Here is a 15,000-nt window from a genome sequence, read left to right on the forward strand (position 1 = left end):
AGATCGGACTGCTACGATTTACCCCAACAATCATCGTGCCACTCTTCGCAGAGAGGTGATAGACGCCAACGAGCCCGCGCATAGCAATCGAGGTGTAAAAAGGGCGTTGAAGGCAGGAAGCCTGGACGAAAGAGGCTACGAGGTCACCTCGAAGCGGTCTAAGAATCGGGCGCACTTGGGGCGACTACCAGTGCCAACCCCTTATCCCGCGGTGCGTCCGACACACAGAAATTTCCAAGGCGGCCAAGGAGCCTCCCCGCATAGCAATCGGGGTGTGAGGTTACGGATGCAGCATTGATAGCAATCGAGGTGTGAGGCGAAGGATGCAGAAGTGAGAGCCGAGGGATGTAGCAGAGATAGCAATTGGGGTGTGTGATGCAGAAGAGATAGCAATCGAGGTGTGCGGTGGGAAGGGCCCAGCAGCCAGAATGCATGAAGCGACGGATGAAGCAGTGATGACAACCGGGCTGTGAGGAGAGGAGGGATGCAGCCAAGAAAGCAATCAGGGCTCGAGGCAAGGGATGCATCAAGGATAGCAATCATGTTGTGAGGCGAGATTCCAAAGGCTAAACGTGAGAGGCTGCAGGGTCGACTCAGAGAGGTCTATGCATGTGAGAGGCTGAAAGCAAGGTCGACTCGGAGCGGTCTATGCATCGGGCGCGCTTGGGGCGACTACCAGTGCCAACCCCTTATCCCGCGACGCGTCCGACAAAGAGAACGTTCCAAGGCGGCAGAGGAGGTTACCAGCCGAAGGATGCAGTAGCAATAACAGGTATAGTTCCGCGGCGGCCGAGAAGACTCACCGCATAGGAATCGGGATGCGAGGCGAGGGATGCGGCGGGAAGGCCCCGACGGCTAAACGGAAGAGGCTGCAGGGCCGCCTCGGAATGGTCCAAGCATCGGATGCGATTGGGACGACTACCAGTGCCAACCCCTTATCCCGCGATGCGTCCGATACACAGATAGTTCCAAGGCGGCCGAGGAGCCTCACCGCATATCAATCGGGGTGCGAGGCGAGGGATGGGGCGGGAAGGCCCCAACGGCTAGACGGAAGAGGCTTCAGGGCCACCTCGGAATGGTCCAAGCATCGGACGCGCTTGGGGCGACTGCCAGTGCCAACCCCTTATCCCGCGATGCGTCCGATACACAGATGGTTCCAAGGCGGCCGAGGAGCCTCACCGCATAGCAATCGGGGGTGCGAGGCGAGGGATGGGGCGGGAAGGCCCCAACGGCTAGACGGAAGAGGCTTCAGGGCCGCCTAGGAATGGTCCAAGCATCGGACACGCTTGGGGCGACTACCAGTGACAGCCCCCTATCCCGCGATGCGTCCGATACGAAGATGGTTCCAAGGCGGCCGAGGAGCCTCACCGCATAGCAATCGGGGTGCGAGGTGGGGGATGCGGCGAGATGGCCCCAACGGCTAGACGGAAGAGGCCACAGGGCCGCGTCGGAATAGTCCAAGCATCGGACGCGCTTGGGGCGACTACCAGTGACAACCCCTTATCCCGCGATGCGTCCGATACGAAGATAGTTCCAAGGCGGCCGAGGAGCCTCACCGCATAGCAATCGGGGTGCGAGGTGGGGGATGCGGCGAGATGGCCCCAACGGCTAGACGGAAGAGGCTGCAGGGCCGCCTCGGAATAGTCCAAGCATCGGACGCGCTTGGGGCCACTACCAGTGACAACCCCTTATCCCGCGATGCGTCCGATACGAAGATAGTTCCAAGGCGGCCGAAGAGCCTCACCGCATAGCAATCGGGGTGCGAGGTGGGGGATGCGGCGAGATGGCCCCAACGGCTAGACGGAAGAGGCCACAGGGCCGCCTCGGAATAGTCCAAGCATCGGACGCGCTTGGGGCGACTACCAGTGACAACCCCTTATCCCGCGATGCGTCCGATACGAAGATAGTTCCCAGGCGGCCGAGGAGCCTCACCGCATAGCAATCGGGGTGCGAGGCGAGGGATGCGGCGAGATGGCCCCAAAGGCTAGACGGAAGAGGCTGCAGGGCTGCCTCGGAATAGTCCAAGCATCGGACGCGCTTGGGGCGACTACCACTGCCAACCCCTTATCCCGCGATGCGTCCGATACACAGATAGTTCCGAGGCGGCCGAGGAGGTGGGGGATGCAGCGAGATGGCCCCAACGGCTAGACGGAAGAGGCTGCAGGGCCGCCTCGGAATAGTCCAAGCATCGGACGCGCTTGGGGCGACTACCAGTGACAACCCCTTATCCCGCGATGCGTCCGATACACAGATAGTTCCGAGGCGGCCAAGGAGCCTCACCGCATAGCAATCGTGGTGCGAGGTGGGGGATGCGGCGAGATGGCCCCAACGGCTAGACGGAAGAGGCTGCAGGGCCGCCTCGGAATGGTCCAAGCATCGGATGCGCTTGGGGCGACTACCACTGCCAACCCCTTATCCCGCGATGCGTCCGATACACAGATAGTTCCAAGGCGGCCGAGGAGCCTCACAGCATAGCAATCAGGGTGCGAGGCGAGGGATGCGGCGAGAAAGCCCCAACGGCTAGAGGGAAGAGGCTTCAGGTCCGCCTCGGAATGGTCCAAGCATCGGACGCGCTTGGGGCGACTACCAGTGACAACCCCTTATCCCGCGACGCGTCCGATACACAGATAGTTCCAAGGCGGCCGAGGAGCCTCACCGCATAGCAATCGGGGTGCGAGGCGAGGGATGCGGCGAGAAGGACCCAACGGCTACACGGAAGAGGCTTCGGGGCCGCCTCGGAATGGTCCAAGCATCGGACGCGCTTGGGGCGACTACCAGTGACAACCCCTTATCCCACGACGCGTCCGATACACAGATAGTTCCAAGGCGGCCGAGGAGCCTCACCGCATAGCAATCGGGGTGCGAGGCGAGGGATGCGGCGAGAACGACCCAACGGCTACACGGAAGAGGCTTCGGGGCCGCCTCGGAATGGTCCAAGCATCGGACGCGCTTGGGGCGACTACCAGTGACAACCCCTTATCCCGCGACGCGTCCGATACACAGATAGTTCCAAGGCGGCCGAGGAGCCTCACCGCATAGCAATCGGGGTGCGAGGCGAGGGATGCGGCGAGAAGGACCCAACGGCTAGACGGAAGAGGCTTCGGGTCCGCCTCGGAATGGTCCAAGCATCGGACGCGCTTGGGGCGACTACCAGTGACAACCCCTTATCCCGCGACGCGTCCGATACACAGATAGTTCCAAGGCGGCCGAGGAGCCTCACCGCATAGCAATCGGGGTGCGAGGCGAGGGATGCGGCGAGAAGGACCCAACGGCTAGACGGAAGAGGCTTCGGGTCCGCCTCGGAATGGTCCAAGCATCGGACGCGCTTGGGGCGACTACCAGTGACAACCCCTTATCCCGCGACGCGTCCGATACACAGATAGTTCCAAGGCGGCCGAGGAGCCTCACCGCATAGCAATCGGGGTGCGAGGCGAGGGATGCGGCGAGAAGGACCCAACGGCTAGACGGAAGAGGCTTCGGGTCCGCCTCGGAATGGTCCAAGCATCGGACGCGCTTGGGGCGACTACCAGTGACAACCCCTTATCCCGCGACGCGTCCGATACACAGATAGTTCCGAGGCGGCCGAGGAGCCTCACCGCATAGCAATCGGGGTGCGAGGCGAAGGATGCGGCGAGAAGGACCCAACGGCTAGACGGAAGAGGCTTCGGGTCCGCCTCGGAATGGTCCAAGCATCGGACGCGCTTGGGGCGACTACCAGTGACAACCCCTTATCCCGCGACGCGTCCGATACACAGATAGTTCCAAGGCGGCCGAGGAGCCTCACCGCATAGCAATCGGGGTGCGAGGCGAGGGATGCGGCGAGAAGGACCCAACGGCTAGACGGAAGAGGCTTCAGGGCCGCCTCGGAATGGTCCAAGCATCGAACGCGCTTGGGGCGACTACCAGTGACAACCCCTTATCCCGCGACGCGTCCGATACACAGATAGTTCCGAGGCGGCCGAGGAGCCTCACCGCATAGCAATCGGGGTGCGAGGCGAGGGATGCGGCGAGAAGGACCCAACGGCTAGACGGAAGAGGCTTCAGGGCCGCCTCGGAATGGTCCAAGCATCGGACGCGCTTGGGGCGACTACCAGTGACAACCCCTTATCCCGCGACGCGTCCGATACACAGATAGTTCCGAGGCGGCCGAGGAGCCTCACCGCATAGCAATCGGGGTGCGAGGCGAGGGATGCGGCGAGAAGGACCCAACGGCTAGACGGAAGAGGCTTCAGGGCCGCCTCGGAATGGTCCAAGCATCGGACGCGCTTGGGGCGACTACCAATGACAACCCCTTATCCCGCGACGCGTCCGATACACAGATAGTTCCGAGGCGGCCGAGGAGCCTCACCGCATAGCAATCGGGGTGCGAGGCGAGGGATGCGGCGAGAAGGACCCAACGGCTAGACGGAAGAGGCTTCAGGGCCGCCTCGGAATGGTCCAAGCATCGGACGCGCTTGGGGCGACTACCAGTGACAACCCCTTATCCCGCGACGCGTCCGATACACAGATAGTTCCGAGGCGGCCGAGGAGCCTCACCGCATAGCAATCGGGGTGCGAGGCGAGGGATGCGGCGAGAAGGACCCAACGGCTAGACGGAAGAGGCTTCAGGGCCGCCTCGGAATGGTCCAAGCATCGGACGCGCTTGGGGCGACTACCGTTGCCAACCCCTTATCCCGCGATGCGTCTGATACACAGATAGTTCCGAGGCGGCCGAGGAGCCTCACCGCATAGCAATCGGGTTGCGAGGCAGATTATTGGGAAGGGAACCCCCTGGGATGCGGCTCAAGCAGTGCCCAAAGGGACTGGAATGCGGAATCACATCGAGAGACCCAAATGCTATACGAGGGCTCAAATCGAATTATCGATTTGGCCACGACATGGACGCATCGGAACGACTACCTTTGCCGAACCACTCGCAATTGCATCCATACCGAAACCAATAGACATTTCCGTTAGAGCCCTCGCATAGCATTCGGGAATCTCGCATGCCCCTCTAAATCGACCAATGCTGGCGCTCAATGAAAATCCGAGCGCTACCACCGTTCGAGCGCCAGCATTGGTCGAGTTAGAGGGGCACGGGGGAGAATGCTCCAGTCAACACCTCCCCTATATAAGTTATTTGTCCGATTCTCGCACAACCGTAGTCTGCCTCGTCGAATCAAACAACGGTCCCAGATTCCGACTTCCGTTCCGTAGAGACCCAAAAGCTAGATGGAGGCTCGCAAGAAAGAGAGTCGGCGCATAGCAATCGGGTTTCTCGAACGTTTAGGGACCGAGCTCACTTGCGGATAGGGCAAAATCCGCCAAGCAACCCAAAAGCTAGACGGGGGCTCGAATCGAATCGCCTAGGCGGCCACAACAACGACGTGTTGGATCGACTACCAGTGCCAAACCATTCAGCAAGACTAGTCTGTGTCGAGGCCGGATAGAGATTCTCAGAGAGCGCCCGCATAGCATTTAGGAGACCTGCCGCGTCCCTCACACTCGACAAATGGTGGTGCACGTTTATAAATCCGAGCGATCCCAACCCTTTCAAGCACCAACATCGGTCGAGATAGAGGGGCACGGAGGGGGCTGCGTGAGACAACACAGTCCCCTATATAAGTTATTTGTCCGATTCTCACACATCCGAAGAATGGTCATCAAATCGGACAACAGCCCAAACTTCCGACTTCCGTCCCAGAAAGCCCAAGAGCTATCTAAAACGTTCATGGCCGGAACTCGATCGCGGCTATACCAGTCCGCCAAGCAACCCAAAAGCTAGACTGGAGCTCTAGTCGAATCACCTCTGTGGCCATTGCAAGGACGTGTTGGAGCGACTACCATTGCCGAACCATTCCGCAGGTCGAGTCCATACCAAGGCCGCATAGAGATTCACGATGAGCTCCTGCATAGCAATCAGGAGACTTGCCGTGTCCATCACAATCGATAAATCCTGGTGCAAGATTTTTGCATCCGAGCGCTCCAACCAGTCGAGCACCAGCATCAATCGACATAAACGGGCACGGGGGGAGGATGCTCGAGAACACTACCTCCCCTATATAAGTTATTTGTCCGATTCTCAAGCAGCCGAAGTCTGGTCATCGAATCGGGTCAAAGACCACAACTTCCGACTTTACCCACAATGCAAGTCATCGAATCGAACATCGGCCCCCGAGTCGGACTCCATGCGTATGTCAGGTCATCGGACCCAAATTCCGCCTTCCTGCGCATGGCGGGCCATCAATATCAACTCGGTCATCGGACCCAAACTCCGCCTTTTTGCGTATGGCACGCCTTCAAATCGGTCATCGGACCCAAATTCCGCCTTCCTGTGCATGGCGGGCCATCAACATCAACTCGGTCATCGGACCCAAATTCCGCCTTTCTGCGCATGGCACGCCATCAACTCGGTCATCGGACCCAAATTCCGCCTTCCTGCGCATGGCAGGTCATCGGACACAAATTCAGACCTCGCCAATATGCCTACGTATCGAATCGGTCATCGGACCCAACTTCCGACTTCATCCATACTGTAGGGTCTTTGAGGTTGGCGCGGTGCGCTCAACCCAGGGAGTCGACCCATCGAAGCATACACCTCCCCTATATAAGCTATTTGTCCGATTCCCACACCTGTGTAGTTTGCACCTCTGACCAGGACATCGACCCCAACTTCCGAACTCGACTGCAACGACGGCACCAGCGCCTTGGTGCGCACCTTGCGACGCACAGTCCCAACATTCGCCTTCCTGCACATGGCAGGTCATCGGACCCAAATTCCGACCTCGCGAGTATGCCTACATATCGAATCGGTCATCGGACCCAACTTCCGACTTCATCCATACCGTAGGGTCTTTGAGGTTGGCGCGGTGCGCTCAACCCGGGGAGTCGACCCAACGAAGCATACACCTCCCCTATATAAGCTATTTGTCCGATTCCCACACCTGTGTAGTTTGCACCTCCGATCAAGACATCGACCCCAACTTCCGAACTCGCCTCCAACGACCGAACCAGCGCCTTGGTGCGCACCTTGCAACGCACAGTGCCAACATTCGCCTTCCTGCACGTGGCAGGTCATCGGACCCAAATTCCGACCTCGCGAGTATGCCTACATATCGAATCGGTCATCGGACCCAACTTCCGACTTCATCCATACCGTAGGGTCTTTGAGGTTGGCGCGGTGCGCTCAACCCGGGGAGTCGACCCAACGAAGCATACACCTCCCCTATATAAGCTATTTGTCCGATTCCCACACCTGTGTAGCTTGCACCTCCGATCAGGACATCGACCCCAACTTCCGAACTCGACTAAAAAGACCGCACCAGCGCCTTGGTGTGCACCTTGCAACGCACAGTGTCAACATTCGCCTTCCTGCACATGGCAGGTCATCGGACCCAAATTCCGACCTCATGAGCATACCTACTAATCGAATCGGTCATCGGACCCAACTTCCGACTTCATCCATACCGTAGGGTCTTTGAGGTTGGCGCGGTGCGCTCAACCTGGGGAGTCGACCCATCGAAGCATACACCTCCCCTATATAAGCTATTTGTCCGATTCCGACACCTGTGTAGTTTGCACCTCCGCTCAGGACATCGACCCCAACTTCCGAACTCGCCTGCAACGACCGAACCAGCGCCTTGGTGCGCACCAAAAGTGCGCACTTTTGGAGGGCACTTTTGTGCGCTCCAAAGGTGCGCACTTTTGGAGGGCACTTTTCTGCGCTCCAAAGGTGCGCACTTTTGGAGGGCACTTTTTGGAGGGCACTTTTCTGCGCTCCAAAGGTGCGCACTTTTGGAGGGCACTTTTTGGAGGGCACTTTTCTGCGCTCCAAAGGTGCGCACTTTTGGAGGGCACTTTTTGGAGGGCACTTTTCTGCGCTCCAAAGGTGCGCACTTTTGGAGGGCACTTTTTGGAGGGCACTTTTCTGCGCTCCAAAGGTGCGCACTTTTGGAGGGCACTTTTTGGAGGGCACTTTTCTGCGCTCCAAAGGTGCGCACTTTTGGAGGGCACTTTTTGGAGGGCACTTTTCTGCGCTCCAAAGGTGCGCACTTTTGGAGGGCACTTTTTGGAGGGCACTTTTCTGCGCTCCAAAGGTGCGCACTTTTGGAGGGCACTTTTTGGAGGGCACTTTTCTGCGCTCCAAAGGTGCGCACTTTTGGAGGGCACTTTTTGGAGGGCACTTTTCTGCGCTCCAAAGGTGCGCACTTTTGGAGGGCACTTTTTGGAGGGCACTTTTCTGCGCTCCAAAGGTGCGCACTTTTGGAGGGCACTTTTTGGAGGGCACTTTTCTGCGCTCCAAAGGTGCGCACTTTTGGAGGGCACTTTTGTGCACTCCAAAGGTGCGCACTTTTGGAGGGCACTTTTCCTGTGCTCCAAAGGTGCACACCTAGGTGAGCACCTTCGACCACACCTTGTAGCACACCAAACTCTGACTTTCGACTTCATCCGCAATGCAGGGTCTTTGAGGTTGGCGCAATGCGCACAACCAGGGGAGTCGACCCATCAAACCCAACACCTCCCCTATATAAGCTATTTGTCTGATTCTCATACATGCGTAGCCTGCAGGAGCAATTAGGACATCGACCCCAACTTTCGGCTTCTAAACGAAAACAAGGTCTTTGAGGTTGGTGTAATGCGAACAACTAGGGGAGTCAACCCATCAAACCCAACACCTCCCCTATATAAGCTATTTGTCTGATTCTCATACATGTGTAGTCTACAGGAGCAATTAGGACATCGACCCCAACTTTTGACTTCTTAACGAAAACAAGGTCTTTGAGGTTGACGTAATGCGCACAACCAGGGGAGTCGACCCATCAAACCCAACACCTCCCCTATATAAGCTATTTGTCCGATTCTCATACATGTGTAGCCTGCAGGAGCCATTAGGACATTGACCCCAACTTTTGACTTCTTAACGAAAACAAGGTCTTTGAGGTTGGCGTAATGCGCACAACCAAGGGAGTTGACCCATCAAACCCAACACCTCCCCTATATAAGCTATTTGTCTGATTCTCATACATGTGTAGCCTGCAACAACGATTAGGACATCCACCCCAACTTCTGAATTCGTCTGCGTTGACCGCACCAAAGGTGCACGCCTTGGTGCTCACCAAAATCCGACTTCCGACTTCTTCTGCTATGCGGGGTCTTTGAGGTTGGCGCAGTGCGCACAACCAGGGGAGTCAACCCACCGAATGCAACACCTCCCCTATATAAGCTATTTGTCTGATTCTCATACATGCGTAGACTGCAGCAATGATTAGGACATCCACCCCAACTTTTGACTTCTTAAACAAGACAGGGTCTTTGAAGTTGGTGCAGTGCACACAACCAGGGGAGTCGACCCATCAAACGCAACACCTCCCCTATATAAAGCTATTTGTCCGATTCTCATACGTGTAGTCTGCAGCAGCGATTAGGACATCGACCCCAACTTCCGAATTCGTTTGCATTGACCGCACCAAAGGTGCACGCCTTGGTGTGCACCCTGGAGTGCACTTTGGTGCTCACCTCGGTGCACACTTTGGTGTGCACCTCGGTGTGCACCAAAGGTGCGCACCTTGGAGCGCACCAAAGGTGTACACTTTGGAGCGCACCACATAGGGTCTTTGAGAGGTTGGCGCAGTGCGCACACCAAGGTGGGTGTTGAGGTGCGTGCCGAGGTGGGTGGGTGCTAGGGTGCGCTCCATGGTGGGTGCCAGGGTGGGTGCGTGCTAGGGTGGATTCCAAAGAGGGTCATAGGGTGGGTGCCAAGGTGGGTTGGTGATATAGTGGGTTCAAAGGTGGGTACTAGGGTGGGTTCCAAGGTGGGTCACAAGTTGGGTGCCAGGATGCGTGGGTGTTAGGTTGGGTGCCAAGGTGGGCTCCTGCGTGGGTGGGTGCTAGGGTGGGTTTCAAGGTGGACGCGAGGGCGGGTGCCAAGGTGGGTAACAAGTTGGGTGTTAGGATGGGTGAGTGCTAGAGTGGGTGCCAAGGTGGGTGGGTGCTAAGGTGGATGCCAAGGTGGTTCACAGGGTGGGTGGGTTCTAGGGTGAGTTCCAAGGTGGGTCACAGGTTCAGTGCTAGGGTGGGTGTCAAGGCGGGTGTCGAGGTGCCTGGGTGCTAGGGTGTGGATGCCAATGTGGGTCATAGGGTGGGTACTAGGGTGGGCTGCAATGTGGGTGCCAAGGTGGGTAACATGCTCGGTGGGTTCTAAATTGGGTGCCAGGGTGGGTGTGCACCCACCTTGCCCGAGGTGGGTGCCAAGGTGCCAGTGTGGGTGGGTGCTAAGGTGGATGCCAAGGTGGGTGAGAAGGTGGGTGATAGGTTGAGTGGTAGGATGGGTGGGTGCCAAGATGGGTCACAGGGTGGGTGCAAGGGTGGGTAGGTGCTAGGGTTGGTGTCAGGGTGGGTGGGTGCTAGGTTGGGTTCCAAGGTGGGTGCGAGGGTGAGTGTCAAGGTGGGTCACAGGTTAGGTGCTAGGATGGGTGAGTGCTAGGGTGCAAAGGTGCCAGGGTGGGTGCTAGGATGGGTCGATGCTAGGGTGAGTGGCAAGGTGGGTCCACAAGTGTCAAGGTGGGTGCCGAGGTGGGTGCCAAGTCGGCGACTGCTATGGTGGATGCCAAGGTGGGTCACGGGGTGGGTGCCAAGTTGCTAGGTTGGGTTCCAAGGTGGGTGCCAACGTGGGTGCTAGGGTGCGTGGGTTAAAGGGTGTGTCACAACGTGGGTGCCAGGATGGGTGCGCACCCACACTGGCCAAGACGGGTGCGGGTGCAAGGTTGGGTTCCAAGCCCGGTCACAGGCTGGGTGCTAGGATGGGTGGGTGCCAAGGTGGGCACCAGGGTGGGTGCACCCACCCTGGCCAAGGTGGGTCACGGGGTGGGTCCTAGGGTGGGTAACGGGGTGGGTACTAAGGTGCGTGCCAAGGTGGGTCATAGGGTGGGTGCCAAGGTGGGCACCAGGGTGGGTGTGCACCAACCCTAGCCAGGGTAGGTCACGGGGTGGTTGTCGGGGTGGGCGTCAAGGAGCCAAGGTGGGTGGCAAGTAGCCAAGTTGCGTGCCAAGGTGGGTGTCGGGGTGGGTGCCAAGGATCCAAGGTGGGTGCCAAGGAACCAAGGTGGGTGTCTGGGTGGGTGCCGAGGTGGGAGCCAGGGTGGGTCCCAAGGTGAGTGCAAAGGTGGGTGCCAGGGTCAAGGTGAGTGCCAATGTGGGTTCCAAGGTGCCAGGGTCAGGGTGAGTGCCAATGTGGGTTCAAAGGTGCTAAGTTGGGTGCGAGGTTGGGTGCGAGGGTGGGTGGGTGCCAAGGTGTGCTAGGTGGAAGCCCGGGTGGGTCGGCATCCCATGGGTGTCGAGTTGGGTGCCTGATGGGTGCTTCTTGTCAAGTTTTAGTCGTCGGGACTCATTTCGAGCCTTAGAGGTCGTTTCTTGTCCGGTTGCCCTGTCTTCGACCTGGGAACCCAATTTTGGTCCTCGGGTCCCATTTTTTTTTGTCTCGCATCCCACTTTTGGCCTGTGGCCTTTTCGGGGTCGATTCTCGTTTTGGGCATCAGAGCATGTTTCTTCTCCTAAAACCCAATATTTGTTTATTAAGTCTCGGAACACATTTTTGTTCTCGTGGACCCATCATGGGTCTTGGAACGCATTTGTGGTCCTTGGGTCCCATTTTGCATCCCGAAACTTGTGTTTTGGTGCTTGATCCCTATTTTGGGTGCCCACCTTGCACCAAGTGCGCACCCGGGGCAAACCGAGCGCCTTGGTGCACCGGGGCAAGATCGAGCGTGCACCCGAGGCGCCCCGAACATGCACCAAGGTGCACTCGGCCCACATGTGAGCGCAGGTCGTTGCGCCCGAGGTGGTGTGTGGGCACCGCGTTGCAGACGGGACACTGCACGCACACGACGCCCCCTCCAGGTGCACGCACGTAGGCCGGGCCGGGTGCACACCCGACGCCCTAGCAAGGTGCGCGCACCCGGGCAGGGCTCACACTTGGCGAACGGGGCGCACTTCGCGAGGGAGGGTGTGCACCTCGACGGGGGTGGGTGGCCGGGGTGGATTCGCACGTGGGTCGCGGTTTGCTAAGTACACACTGCGACAAGCTCATAACGGGTGCGATCATACCAGCGTTAGTGCACCGGATCCCATCAGAACTCCGCAGTTAAGCGCGCTTGGGCCGGAGTAGTACTGGGATGGGTGACCTCCCGGGAAGTCCCGGTGTTGCACCCTTTTTTAGTTTTTCGCCGGGCGTCGCAATGCTATTTGAATAAACCTTTTGCCCGTTTGCGTTCTCGTCGGGGCCGGGCCGGGCCGGGGTGCGCTGCCCGCACTACCGCGCGCGCGGGGGCGACACCGAGCGCGCACCCGAGGCGCCCCGAGCACACAGGCCACGGTGCAACCCGGGCGTTGTGCGCGCACCCCGGTGCGCCCGAGGTGCTGCGCGCGCACCCAGGTGAAATCGGTGTGCACCTCGGCCAGTGCGCGCTCGGTCGAGTCGCGCACGTTGGCCAAGGTGCACGGTGATGTTTCTTACTCTAAGGTTCCGCACCAGACGCCCGGGACAGGTGAGCGAAGCTGGGCGGGGCCGGGTGCGCGGCCGGGGCAGGTGCACGCAGCTGGAGAGAGCTTTGGAGCACACTTCGGAGCGCACCAATGATGCGCTCCATTCAAAAGTTTCCTGAAAAGGCAAAAAAAGTTGAGATTATAGAATTTCCCACTTGAGAGATTGTAAAAAAAAAAAATTTAAAATGAAGGAAACGCGGGTGCCAAGGTGTGCGCAGCCCAGCCAAGGTGTGCGCACCAAGGCGCCCACCCTGGCGAAGGTGCACGCAAGGTGCGCACCCGAGGCAAACCGGACAATTAACCCAACTTTCGACTTCGCGCGCACCTTGGAGCGCACTTCGGAGCGCTCCTTGGTGCGCACCAATCTTGGGCACCTCGGAGTGCACCATGGCGCCCACCAAGGTGCGCACCCGGGGCAAACCGAGCTCCGACTTCGTGCGCACCTTGGAGCGCACGAAAGGTGCGCACCATGGCGCCCACCAAGGTGCGCAGCCCAGCCAAGGCGTGCGCATCAAGGTGCGCACCCTGGCGAAGGTGCGCACCCGGGGCAAATCGAGCTCCGACTTCGTGCGCACCTTGGAGCGCACAAAAGGTGCGCAACCCAGCCAAGGTGTGCGCACCCCGGTCAAACCGAGCTCCGAATCGTGCGCACCAGAGGTGCACGCCATCGTGCGCACCTTGGAGCACACTTCGGAGCCCTCCTTGGTGCGCGCCGATGTTGCGCACCTCGGAGCGCACCCGGGGAAAACAATGCAATTAACCCGACTTTCGACTTCGTGGGCACCTCGGAGCGCTCTCGGGTTCGCACCTCGGAGCACACCGAGGTGCGCACCTTTGATGCGCTGCCTTCACCAATTTCCAGAAAAGGCAAGAAAACATTGAGAAGGTGTGCGCACCGAGGTGCCCACCCTGGCGAAGGTGCACGCGAGGTGCGCACCCGGGGCAAACCGGGCTCCGACTTCGTGCACGCCGCACCTTGGAGCACACTTCGGAGCGCTCCTTGGTGCGCACCAGGGCGCGCAACCCAGCCGAGGTGCCCACCCCGGCGAAGGTGCACGCGAGGTGCGCACCCGGGGCAAACCGGGCTCCGACTTCGTGCACGCCATGGTGCCCACCGCGGCGAAGGTGCACGCGAGGTGCGCACCCGGGGCAAACCGGGCTCCGACTTCGTGCACGCCGCACCTTGGAGCACACTTCGGAGCGCTCCTTGGTGCGCACCATGGTGCCCACCAGGGCGCGCAACCCCGCCGAAGGTGCACGCGAGGTGCGCACCCGGGGCAAACCGGGCTCCGACTTCGTGCACGCCGCACCTTGGAGCACACTTCGGAGCGCTCCTTGGTGCGCACCATGGTGCCCACCAGGGCGCGCAACCCCGCCGAAGGTGCACGCGAGGTGCGCACCCGGGGCAAACCGGGCTCCGACTTCGTGCACGCCATGGTGCGCACCGCGGCGAAGGTGCGCACCCGGGGCAAACCGGGCTCCGACTTCGTGCACGCCGCACCTTGGAGCACACTTCGGAGCGCTCCTTGGTGCGCACCAGGGCGCGCAACCCAGCCGAGGTGCCCACCCCGGCGAAGGTGCACGCGAGGTGCGTACCCGGGGCAAACCGGGCTCCGACTTCGTGCACGCCGCACCTTGGAGCACACTTCGGAGCGCTCCTTGGTGCGCACCATGGTGCCCACCAGGCCGCGCAACCCAGCCAAGGTGTGCGCACCAAGGTGCACGCGAGGTGCGCACCCGGGGCAAACCGGGGTCCGACTTCGTGCACGCCGCACCTTGGAGCACACATCGGGGCGCTCCCGGGTTCGCACCGGCGTTGCGCACCGTGGTGGGCACCTCGGAGCACACCAAGGTGGGCAGCGAGGTGCGCACCTTTGATGCGATGCCTTCACTAATTTCCATAAAAGGCAAAAAAAAAACGAGATTTTAAAATTTCCGTTTTGAAAGATAGTGAGAAAAAGGGAATGCTGGTGCCATCTTGAGCCCGCCCTGGTGCGCAGCCCAGCCAAGGTGTGCGCACCAAGGTGCCCACCCTGGCGAAGGTGCGCGCCCGGGCAATTAACCCAACTTCCAACTTCGCGCGCGCCAGGGTGGGAGCGCACCCAACAACCGGGCCTGGGAAGAGCCAATGCGAGAAACCCCACCAAACGCTCTGACAAAAAAAGAGGGGGCGCTCCAGTAACCCCGCTTCGGAGCGCACCCTGGGCAAACCCAGCCAAGGTGCCCACCCCGGCCAAGGTGCAGGCGAGGTGCGCACCCGGGGCAAACCGGGCTCCGACAACGTGCACGCCGCACCTTGGAGCACACTTCGTAGCGCTCCCGGGTGCGCACCTCAGAGCACACCAAGGTGGGCAGCGAGGTGCGCACCTTTGATGCGCTGCCTTCACTAATTTCCAGAAAAGGCAAAAAAAAAAGGAGATTTTAAAATTTCCGTTTTGAAAGATAGTGAAAAAAACGGAACGCGCGTGCCATCTTGAGCCC

The 15,000-nt window shown here is 59.6% G+C and overlaps 1 non-coding gene across 1 annotated transcript; it reads left to right on the top strand.

The window, feature by feature from the left end:
* Nucleotides 1-12,067: 12,067 nt before the first annotated feature.
* LOC131871685 (5S ribosomal RNA) lies at nucleotides 12,068-12,186 on the top strand. Its single transcript, XR_009369896.1, has one exon. It is a non-coding gene; the product is annotated as a 5S ribosomal RNA (ribosomal RNA).
* The last annotated feature ends 2,814 nt before the right edge of the window (nucleotides 12,187-15,000 follow it).

This window comes from Cryptomeria japonica, unplaced genomic scaffold (assembly GCF_030272615.1).
Source record: "Cryptomeria japonica unplaced genomic scaffold, Sugi_1.0 HiC_scaffold_445, whole genome shotgun sequence".
NCBI classification, from domain to species: domain Eukaryota; kingdom Viridiplantae; phylum Streptophyta; class Pinopsida; order Cupressales; family Cupressaceae; genus Cryptomeria; species Cryptomeria japonica.